We start from the raw sequence: 10,230 nt of genomic DNA, 5'->3' as shown, positions 1-10,230 counted from the left end.
TTTTCCTTTTTTTTGTCTTTTTTCGTGCCCAGCAACAGATCGCAACCCTCAGTGTCGCGCCCGGACCGGACCGGGACCGGCTACAGGATCACAACCCTCGGTGTTGCTCCCGCACCTCGCTCAGCCAGTGAGCGGGAACCGGTCTGTATGTGGGATCCGAACCCTCGGGCGGGAGCGCCGCCGCACTTCCCAAGTGGCGCACTTATCCAGTGCGCCACCGCGCCGGCCCTCAGCTTTTCTGATAGACAGAATTATTCTCTTTTTCAGCATAGGAAAATCCTACAACAACAGACCATTCTGGACACGTCTGCAGCTTTGAACTCCATTGCTCAATGCTATTTTAACTGTGATTTCTCCCTGTTTATGTGGAGCTTTTGGTGAATAGAAATGGAAAGGAGCAAACCTGAGTTTGTGAAAGGGCCGGGAAGTTTCCTGGGGCCCACTCTCCCTTCTTCACCTTGGATTTGAGTTCAGGCTGCCAGGAGCAGGAGGAAGGAATGGGCCTGTCCAGACAAGGGTGCAGCACCACCTAGTGGTGCAGGGGAGCCCTAGCAACAGGAGCTGGGAGACAACATGGAGACCAGATACCTGCAGGGACCTGGATTTGCAACTCTTGAAAGGGATTGAAGGAAAAAAGGGGAGTTGATTGTCAGGAAAGCTTAACAGGTAAAGGAGGCAACTTTATTTATATTTTTCTCTTGGAAGATTTAAAAACTTTTAAAAAATTTTAACACTTGTACATATTTGTGGGCCACAGTGTGTTGTTTCAATACATGCATATACTGCACAGTGACTCACTTAGGGTAGATAGCATCGTTTTGTACCCATTAGTCCACCACTTCTCCTGCCCCCCGCCCCCCACAGCCTCTGGTAACCATTATTCTACTCTCTACTCTATGAAAATCACTTTTATTTTATTTTTTAGATTCCACATATGAGTGAGAACACGTGGTATTTGTCTTTCTGTGCCTGACTTACTTCACTTAACATGATGTTTTTAGTTCCATCCAGGTTGCTGCAAATGATAGGATATCATTTTTTTTCTATAGCTGAGTAGTATTGCATTGTGTATGTATACCACAGTTTTTTTTAAAATCCATTCATCCATTGACGGGCATTTAGGTTGATTCCATCTCCTGGCTATTGTGAATAGTGCTGCAGTGAACGTGGGAGTGCAGGTGTCTTTTTGATATGCCGATTTCATTTCCCTTGGGTACATACCCAGTAGTGGGGTAGCTGGGTTGTGGGGTAGATCTATTTTTAGTTCCTGAGGAACCTCCACAATGGCTGCATTAATTCACATTCCCATGAACAATATGAGCGTTCTCTTTTCTCTGCATCCTCACCAGCATTTGTTATTTTCTGTCGTGTTGACAATAGCCATTCTAAATGGAGTGAGATGATATCTCATTGTGTTTTTAATTTGCATTTCCCTGATGATTAGTGATTTCGTACATTTTTCATATATGGAAAGTATGTCTCCTTTTGAGGAACATTTGTTCAGGTCCTTTGCCCATTTCTTAATTGGGTTATTTGGTTTTTTGCTCTTGTTTGAGTTCCTTATATACTCTGGGTGTTAGTCCGTTGTCTGGTGTGTAGTTTTCAGTCTCTCATTTTGTAGGTTTTCTCTTCACTTTGTTGATGTGGCTCTTGCTGTGCAGAAGCTTTTCAGTTTGGCGTAGTCCCATTTGTGTATTTTTGCTTCAGTTGCTTGTGAAGGCAGGCAACCAAGCAACTTTAGTTGTGTAGAACGAAAGAAATCTTCCCCTTCTCACTTCTCCTGCTTTGTTCTATCCACCCTAATTCTGTGCCCATCCACTTTGTTCCCTGGAATTAATTCCAGAAGTAGTTTCTATAAGGGAGGGTGTCATTAAAGCCACATGTGGTCACGTCTTTCTTGCCTAGACTACGTGTAAGGAGATTCTGATGGTGGTGTAATTTCAGTCCGTGTGGTGAACTTTATTCTTCTAGCTATCAGTGGTTGTACTTTACAGGACTTTAAATTAGGTGTGTATTAGTTAGGTGTTGCTGTAGAACTGCTGGCTAACAAATGACTTCTAAATCCCAGTGGTTACCATGTTTACTTCTTGCTGATGGTCACAGGTCATCTGAGTCGGCTGGGCTTCGATTCAGGTCCACTCCACTTATCTTTCATCTGGGGATTTGAGCTGAGGGAGCAGCAGCTACCCAGGGACATTTTCTTCTCCTGGCAGAGGGAAGGAACTCCAGAGGACAAACCCAATCACACAGGCACATGCATACCCTCTGGTTGGACATGGAGTTATATCCACTCATATCCCTTCAGCCACAGCAAGTCATGTGTCCCGGCCCATAGTCAAAGAGTTGTGGAATGATATTTTGTCCACAGTGAACCACAGCAAGGCTGGGGAGTGAAGGAATTGTGAACAAAATGAACAGCCTGGATTTTAGGAGATTCTTAGGAAACAGGAGTGACCTTGAATGGCTGAGGCACGTAGGTGGCCTTCAGGAATGGTTGTAGGGTGTCAGTCACCTCTAAACCCTTTGTTTATTCTCTTAGCCCTGCTAGGCAAGAGAACTTGGGGTGGAAGTAGATGGAGGGAAGGACACGGGCTCTTCTGGCCCTGAGCAGGGGTTGGCAAACTTCTGTAAAGGGCTAGAGAGTAAATATTTTAGCTTTGCGGCTTAAACAGCCTCTATCACAACTACTTATCTCTGCTCTTGTAGCACAAAAGCAGCAATGTACAATACTTACAGGAATGGGCATAGATGTTTTTCAGTAAAACTTTTATTTACATTATTTACAAAAACAGGCAGGGAGCTGGATTTCCCTGTGGGCTATAGTTTGTAGACTCTTGAAGAGTAAATATTTTAGCTTTGCGGCTTAAACAGCCTCTATCACAACTACTTATCTCTGCTCTCGTAGCACAAAAGCAGCAATGTACAATACTTACAGGAATGGGCATAGATGTTTTTCAGAAAACTTTTATTTACATTATTTACAAAAACAGGCAGGGAGCTGGATTTCCCTGTGGGCTATAGTTTGTAGACTCTTGACCTAGACTTTCAAGGACTGATCTGTGTCAGGACACCAACTTAACAATGAGAGAAATAGCCCTTTTAGTTGGGAAGTCAAATAAAACTCAGTGGGCTGTTGGTGAGTCCAGTAATATCCCACCCACTCAGCTCTCTTAAGTGGAAAACAGTCATTTCATGTCATTGAGAATCTAGGCAACCAAAGCTTATTGTTCCTAAGCATGGAATCTCATTTTGCTTACTCCATCTTCAGTAGAAATGGCTGTAAAAGGTATTAGAAGCTCATAGGCCTTTCCCAGCAGCGGATGTGGGAGGCAGTTTAACCTTTCTGGTGAATTCAGATTTATCTTTGGTGAGCAGTGTTTCTATTTTACAGAGATTTGCTGATGCGCTTAAAGGCAGTAGGTGTGCTCAGCAAACCTACTTCTGAATCCCTTGTGGTTGCATTTTTTTTGGTAACAATTTCATTGGGATATAATTCATTTTCCATATAATTCATCCATATAGAGTATTATATACTTTATATTATATTTGAATTATATCAATGAAGTAACATTGAATTGCATCAGTGGTTTTTAGTATGTTCATAAGGTTGTGCAGTCATCACCACAGTCAATTTTAGAACATTTTTATCACCCCAAAAAGAAATTGCATACGCTTTAGCTGACACCTCTTATTCTGCTCCCATCTTCCCCAGCGTGGCTGCATTTTTAATAAGCTTTCAAAACCTCTTGGTTTCTGCTGCTGTTGTTGTTTTGACTCTGACAGACTCACCCCCTAGCCTTGGACAGCAGAGCAGGGGTCCTTCTTGAGTGGTCACCCATGCTATTCAAGTGTGCACTTAGTAGCGCCTTCTTTTGCACCTGACACTCGTGTATAGTTACTATATCACCTGATAAGTTACTTTAACATTTTCCCCTTATTATAACTTTGGTTTCTTTATTTGGATTCCACTTTGTAGTGGGTCATCCTTTGTAATTATGTATATTTTGAATTTACATTCGTGTTGGTTTGCTACCTGGTTCAAGTAACATGGAATCATTTCCCTGTCAAGTTTTATTTTTGTTTATCTGTTCAACTGCTTATTGTCAGGCAGTAGTAATATTTTTTTTGGATGATTTTGAAATCTTTTAATAACCAGATGATCTCATTTGAGGTTTTGAAAAACTACCATTGTTCATTTATCAACAGGATATCCTGTTCAGGAAATAATTTAGATTAACAGTAAAACAGATAGCTGCATTGAATGGTAGAGGCATAGTTGGTATTGTGGTTTCACAAAATTTTGTTCTATTAATAAAATCAAGCTTTCCTGATTTGGCTCTTAATTCTTTATCTCAGAGTGCACCCTTGATACTGACTCTCCACTGTCCTCCAGTGAGAGCTGACTTTGGGGAGGAGAGGACAGGTGGAGGAATATGGGCCCTGAACTCAGGCAGCTGCTAAGGCTGCCTTGAAAGCCTTAAAAGAAGCTAACCGTAAATATTGGGTATAAATGTTTTTGGACAATAGAAAGCAAGGATAAGTGTAAAAAGTTAATAATTTGAAAATTGGAAACTTGATCTGAATCCCTAGATTAGAGCAGCAAAACCCAAAAGACGAGGGAGATTGGTGAGATGAAGTACAAGTAAGTTATGCTGTTTTTGCTACGTATAAATAATGAAATACAGGTGTTCTTTCTGGTCATTTAACGATAACTATTTGTATCACTAAGGATTAAATTTGGGTGCATAAACAGTGGCTTCACCTGGTGGAATTTATGTTTCCTTCCCATAAAAGAAGTTCAGAGGGAGTCTCTGCAGTGCTGGTGCCCTGCTGTCCTCAGGGACACAGCCTCCTCCTGTCCTATGGTTTTATCATACTAGCTGTGGTTTCAATCCTTAAGGTCACCTCATGTCTAAGAAGGCTGCTAAAGCTCCAGCTGGCGTGCTCCAGTCCTAGGCTATAGGAAGGTAGCCTTTGGAAGAGGCTCCCATACCACTGCTTGTATCTCATTCACGAGAACTTAGCCTCATGGTCTCATTTTGCTGTAGGGGAGGCTAAAGGAATAAATAAAGGAGGCTAAAGGAGAGTAGTCTCTCTATGAGGCTCTGGGCTTTGATACTAAGGAGAACATGGATAGTGGGAGGTCATTAATAGTGTCTCTCATGCCTCCTTGACCAGAATTAAAAATATGGCGTGAACCTTCAACATCAGTTGAATTCCCTCATTTTTCACATCATGACCCACCCAAGGAAAGAAGGATATTTGTATAGCATGATGGGCAAATGGTAGAGGTAGTTCATAGCTGGAGGCCACCCTGGGCACTGTCTGGGGAAGGTCTGTTCTGAATCACTGGAAGAAAAAGGAATCCGGTAGTATATTCTACAAAGCGAAAGACAGCAAAGTAATGAAACCTGCAGGTGAGTCACCAGGAGACATGACAGAAGTAAGATCAGTCATAGCTGATTTGACAGTAATGCTCCTGGTTGGAGACAGTCTCAGAATGTGTCGAAAAGCAAAGCTTTAGCCAAGTGCTGTGTTTAGGGAACTCTCAAAGCAAAGTACTCAAGGGACTGCAAGTGGTAAATAGTAGAAAAGATTAGAGAGAGGAGAGTCATGAGGAGGAATTACCTAATCAGTGAGGTCAGGGTCGTTAGGGCCAGAGGCAGCATGGGGGGTGGTTAGGACTGTGGCCTCTGGCTCCAGGCTCTGTTAGAAAACCAGGTCTACACAGTGGCGTGTGGGACTTGCAGAGGGAGAGAAAGACCTAGGATTGTTGGGGTTGGTGGGGGGTGGAGGGGAAAGAAGGGAGTTGGGGAGAGGTTGGGTGGGGGACAGGGAGAATAATTGCAATTTGAGGAGGTGTGCATGCTGATAGTATTGACGTGATCATCGCCTCTTGGGCATGGGTGCTGATGGTGAGCTCTGTGCCTCATGAATAGGTATTATCAATTTAAAAAGTTTTAAAATCAGAAAAAACAAAACAAAACAAAAACACCAACCAGATCTACTCCTTACTAGCTGTGGTCTAGTTATTCAGTCTCTCTGTGCCTCAGTTGTATTCATCCTTCTGTACAACAGGATGATCAGAGTCTCCACTCTTAGGGCTCATGGAGGATTAAATGAGTTAATTTATTTAAATACTGATAAGTGTTTATAAATGTTTGTCATTATTATTGACGTTGTTATCATTATAAAAAAATATAGCTGGATCCCTATGCAACTCCTTCAAAGATACAATGTTAAAGATGAAGCCCTAAAAGTGCTTGTGGGGAAAATAGGAAAATTTAGTCAGGCTCCCTTGGCTCAGGTCTGGTTGGGGGTCAAGCAGCACATTTTTTGTAAACAAGTTGTGTGTGAATGGAGTTACTGTGCATGTGCACCAATGTATCTTTTTAGCTATTATGTGTTCTTCAGTTTGTGAAGCAGAAGCTGGCAGGCAGAGAGCTCGCATCTAAAAATAGAGCATGTTTACTCTGCTGGCAGCTGCTCAGTTTCAGTTTTTCCTTTGGACTTTGCTGGTAGCAGTTGAGTTTCTGAGTTTCTCTTTGTACTGCCTAGCTCATAGTGTTGTGTGTGCTGAATAAAGACTATTTATACTTCAGCCAAGGCTCCAAGGACCTTTTTGCCGGTTACCTAGCTCATAGACCTGCGTGTGAAGGGTTTGTGAATGGGCTGGAGGGGTCTGTGAGCTCCAGACCTAGCCCTAGCTCTACAGTGCTAGAAGAAAATATATGCTTAGGATGGCCTTTCCCCATCTCAGGATTATTAAAATATCCAGTAGTGTTTTCTTCTGCGTGTACACACTTAACCTTCATATAGGCATTCTTACTGTACACACTTAACCTTCATACAGGCATTCTTACTATAATGTGATATATTTGTTCCTGAAAAACTTGTGTGTTCTGCAAAGTTGGACAATAAAAATAACAGGAATTATGCAACTTTGTACCCAGAACACTTACATTTACAAAAGCCCTCCATGGGGAGATAACTTGAATAGCCCAGTGAGCACCTCTACACCTTTGGCTGGAGCTACACAAACAATAGAGGGAAATGCCATGAGGTGTACAGAGGAAAGGGGGCTCCCCTGAGGGTCCTCTTAAGGCGGGTGTAGGAGAAAGCACAGCTTTCTGCAAGCCAAGAGCCAGGCAAGACTGTGGCACATGTTGCTGGGGATAGAGCTCTGGATGCAGAGCTTATTTTAGAATTAAAAAAATAGTACTGAAAGGGCTCCTGCCTTTGCAGCACAAGCACTCAAGGGCTTTTTGCTTTTCTGTTGAAGGATGTAAGTAGAGTCAGCCTTCTGTATCCATGGGCTCTGCATCCATGGATTCAACCAACCGCGGATTGAAAGTATCTGGGGGAAAAAATTCTATAAAGTTTCAAAAAGCAAAACTTGAATTTGCCACTCGCCGGTACTATGTTGAATCCACACAAATGAGGTGATGTGTAGGCATTGTATTAGGTATTGTAAGTAATCTGGAGATTCAAAGTAGAGTAAGCAGGATGATGTACAATATTATATGCAAATACTACACCATTTTATTTAAGGGACTTGAGCAAGTGTGGGATTTGGGTATCCACTGGGGGTCCTAGAATCAGTCTCCCAGAGATACCAAGGGATGATTATGTTCTCATGATTGTGACTCCCCTTGCCTAGCAAAAAATTTCATGTGAACCATACAACATGCACACCACACTGACATCACCTCCCAGGTCACCAGTGGCACACGAGCTCATGATGGAAAGTCATACTGTAGCTGCTCAAGGCTGGGCGGAGAAAGTATGAAATGTGAGGGTTGCAATGGCACACGAGCTCATGATGGAAAGTCATACTGTAGCTGCTCAAGGCTGGGCGGAGAAAGTACGAAATGTGAGGGTTGCAAGACAGATGACTGGGAAAAATAACTGCAATATGTTTGATAGACAAAGAGTTAATACAATTAATGCTTCATTAACCTCTGTCAATAATAATGAAACTATGGATAATAATTAACCTCTATCAATAATAAAGAGTTGAACACCCAGAGATAAAATAAGAAAAAGAACATGTAAGAGCAACCTATTGAAGAACTGTAAATAGCCAATCTATGAAAAGATGTTGAATATTATTAAGAAATATAAATAATACAAATAATAATAGCAATATTCCAATGGTGGTTTATCAGACTGGCAAAACTTTAAAAGTTTAACAAAACCCGTTTAGTGAGCTTGTGGGGACGCAGAAATTCTCATTTGCCGTTTGTGGGGTATAAATTGGTATGCCAATCTGGAAGTCAGTTTGCAATTTCAGTTCTAGGAAATAATTGGAATAGTGTGAAGAGATCTGATAAGAAAGGGTACTTAGTCCAGTGTTCTTTCATTGCAAAAGTGACTTTTCCAGGGCACATGGAGAAGAGAGAAATAAAGGTGAAGGAGGTAGAAATGAAAGTTTCAAAATGGTTTTGGAATTAATGACTGTGTCCCGGTGGTTTGGGGACGTCCCCCCCCCACACTTCTTCCATTTTCTAAATCCTTGGCAAGCTTACCTGTGAAATCCTCTCAGGACATGGGATCCATGATGTCTGTGAAGTCGTTGAAGTACTGGCTGGAAGGTTGATTTGAACCAGCCTCTTGACTTTTTAAAATTTGTTTCAAAATATTTTTAATTTTTAAGTTTTGTAATAATTTTAGATTTAGATATATGTTGCAAATTGAGCACAATTCAAGTTTTCCAAATGCTAACATCTTACCACATTCGTTTTATCATTTCTCTTTTCCCACCTCCACATTTTGAGAAGTTGCAGATATTATGACCTGCTATCTTTGAATACTTGATGGGTTTCATAAAAACAAGGGCATGCCCTTATATAACTGTAGTTTGATGATCAAAGTCAGGAAATTAACATTGACCCAGCACTGTTCTCTAATCCACAGCCCTTTTCTGTTAGTTGTCTCACTAATGTCCTTTAGATCAGAGTTGTTCAGTCACATTACTGTTGTCATTTTAAATCTGAAATTATGTGTTGTGGAGTCCGTCCTGTTCATTGTAGGATGTTTAAGGGTATTTCTGGCTTCTACCCACTGGATGCCAGTAACACCCCCTCCCAGTTGTGGCAACCAGAAATGTTTCCAGACATTGTCAGATGTCCCTTAAGGGGCAAAATTGGTGAGAATCACTGCTTTTTAGCAAACAAAACTTATTTTCTGGTTCAAGATCCAACCCAGCATCCAGTGTTGGATTTTGTTGTCCTGGCTCAGTCCCTTGCATTTTAGAGGTGGGGTGTGAGCTCTGCCATTCCACGCACAGGCCCTTTGAGGCCCAGAGAGGAGTAGAGGAGTAGAAAACAGAAGAGCAAGTCTTGCCATGTGCATTTTTGTGACCAGGGGAGAAGTCGTATAATGGCAGAAGCCCTAGGTCTCCCTCAGATGTTCAGTGAAATTCCTAACCACTCTGCTCAGTGTTTGTGTGGGTCTGTTTTCCCAGTACAAGGCATAGGAGGTGCTTGTGAAGAACCAGATGTGTTGTTCATTGCATTCTGCAGCATTTATTGAGTGTCTGCTGTGACTCTGAGCAGACCCTGCCCTTGCCCTCATGGAGCTGTAGTCTAGTGTTGGAGACAGCTGGTAGTCAATCACCTAACCAATGATTGCAAATTGTGATTGGTGAAAAATGCCAGTTGCCGGGAGAGAAGGTGACTTTGGGGCCTGCCTTGGCCCGGGCTTGGCCTGGGTTTTCCTGGAAGGTGGTCCTGAAGAAGTTACTTTGTCTGGAATCTGATGGCAAAGGGGTGGTTGGCAGGAGCAGGAAAAGTGTTCCAGGCAGAAGGCCCAGCATAAGCAAAGGCTCAGAGGCAGGAAAGAGTGTGGTGTGTTCTAGAAAGAAGAGCAGTATGGGTGGAGGGCACTGAGCCCTGGCTGGGTGGGGGGTGAGGGCTGATGTGCATGGAGAGGTAGGTGGAGGCTAGTGTGTTGTGTCCTGGTCCATTGGGCACAGTATGGATGGGAGCAAGGGATTTGGTTTGCGCCACCTTTGGAAATAGTGATAGCAGGAGGGCAGTCTGGAGCAAATCTTTGAAGGTGCTGAAATTGGAACTGAAGTTCTGGGGATACATCCTTTTTGTTTGGGGAAAATCTTTGTTATTTAATATACCCTTGCCCAAGGATAATGTGTTCTATTTTAATCATGGCCTAGTTTTAAAGAAACACACCTACACAAATTAATGCCTTATAGAGCAAGACTTTTCAGTG

Source organism: Galeopterus variegatus, unplaced genomic scaffold (assembly GCF_000696425.1).
Source record: "Galeopterus variegatus unplaced genomic scaffold, G_variegatus-3.0.2 Scaffold675, whole genome shotgun sequence".
NCBI classification, from domain to species: Eukaryota; Metazoa; Chordata; class Mammalia; order Dermoptera; family Cynocephalidae; genus Galeopterus; species Galeopterus variegatus.
Note: the sequence above shows the minus strand (reverse complement) of the source record.